At 34.9% G+C, this 1,451-nt stretch overlaps 1 long non-coding RNA gene across 2 annotated transcripts in view; it reads right to left on the bottom strand.

Annotated features, from left to right (window-relative positions):
- Positions 1 to 333: 333 nt before the first annotated feature.
- Positions 334 to 1,451, bottom strand: part of LOC136277016 (uncharacterized) — a 1,491-nt gene continuing 373 nt past the window's right edge. The window contains exons 1-3 of one of the 2 annotated variants that reach the window (XR_010715729.1): positions 1,391 to 1,451; positions 1,111 to 1,272; positions 334 to 515 (exon numbers count right to left, since the gene is read on the bottom strand). The exon at positions 1,391 to 1,451 is cut by the window's right edge and continues 373 nt beyond it. This is a non-coding gene — a long non-coding RNA (uncharacterized lncRNA). The remainder of the gene's footprint in view (positions 516 to 1,110; positions 1,273 to 1,390) is intronic. The other variant, XR_010715728.1, reaches the window with a different exon arrangement.

Here is a 1,451-nt window from a genome sequence, read left to right as displayed (position 1 = left end):
TGAGGTCAGATTGAACTAATGTGGAGAGGTTTGTTGATCTCTTTATAAAAATGGATGATTTACATCAATCAGATTTTAGAGAAATGAGACTTAAGTCAAAGGGGACTTTTACATTGCATATTCTGCAGTTATGGGCTTTGGCTTTGATGCCTATTTGAGGGAAATCTATAGTTTTCTAGCCAGGGGTTTGGCTGTGCCGATTTTATGGCAGACAAATCATATATCTGTCACTCAAGAAATTTTATAGCTCTCACTGGAAGCTCAAATGCTCTTAAGGAACATGACAATATTTCACCTGATCACTCCTTATATTATTTTCCAATAAAATTTGGACAAACTTTCAAAAACTTTATTGGTAATTTTACAGTTGCAAATAAGGTATAGACACAAGTTGCAAGGAAAGAACAAAAGATTGGTCATTTTATACCAGTGGTAAGCTTCTGGTACTGATTACATTCTCTTCAATTCTGTCAATAGTACCAACTATATGTAGTGGGGTAACCATTCACATCTCCCTAAACAGCAGATAACATAAAAGTTAATTCCTATCATCAGTCTCAATTAAGGAATAAAAATTGAAGGATCACAACATTTCTGGCAAAGTGAAATGCAAGTCAAACTGGTTTGAAGACATTTTAAACGTGAAATACGTTGTTACAAAATATGTAAATATGACAGAAATACAATAGTTAACATTCTAAAGAAACAAGGAGTTCCTTGAGCTTTTATCCATTTGTTGTATCACTCGTCTCATATTTTAAGAACCACAAAAAATATGGTGATAATTTTAATCTGCGAGTTTCATTGTACACTTCGACTCAAAATTCATTTCTTGTGGCAGAAGTATTCTACTGAAATAAACAAAACAGAATGAAGCTGACGCCATCCGTTTCGAATAACACATGAACATGATGAAAACGGCACCAGTTTAAACTCATGAAAGCCCACACATTTTTTTTAAATGTAAATGAATTGGTTAGACCGAAAGCTAAATAAATAAACAACAAACTGACAGTGGTGAGGGATTTAGGGGCCATGTGAAAAATAGGTACCACCGAAGTTTATCCTCTAGTCAGCCTATAACCGTTGTTAAGACACATGCCTACGTACCAAGTACAACAGACTTGGAGAGCAAAAAAGCCAAAGACAGTTGTGAGCTATGACTTGGAAAATCCATCTCAACCTCCCAAAAAACGAATTCGCCGAAGGTTGTAGTAAGAGCGACTCGATCCTGAAGCTAGAACATTTTTTAAAGCCTTGTGTTCTATGTGACTACAAAGAGAAAGAAAAGACGATGTTATTCGAAGTGATTTGGAGCTTGGGAGCTACCTCGAACTTAATGCAATTTTATTTCAAAGTTGAAGTAAAATAAGATCAAATTCTAAATTACCTTCTATTATCATAACGAATATCTCACAATCGTCTCCACATACAACTTCGTGATTCACAGA

Source organism: Pocillopora verrucosa, chromosome 11 (genome assembly GCF_036669915.1).
Source record: "Pocillopora verrucosa isolate sample1 chromosome 11, ASM3666991v2, whole genome shotgun sequence".
Taxonomy (NCBI): Eukaryota; Metazoa; Cnidaria; class Anthozoa; order Scleractinia; family Pocilloporidae; genus Pocillopora; species Pocillopora verrucosa.
This window is presented reverse-complemented; position numbering and strand designations above follow the sequence as displayed.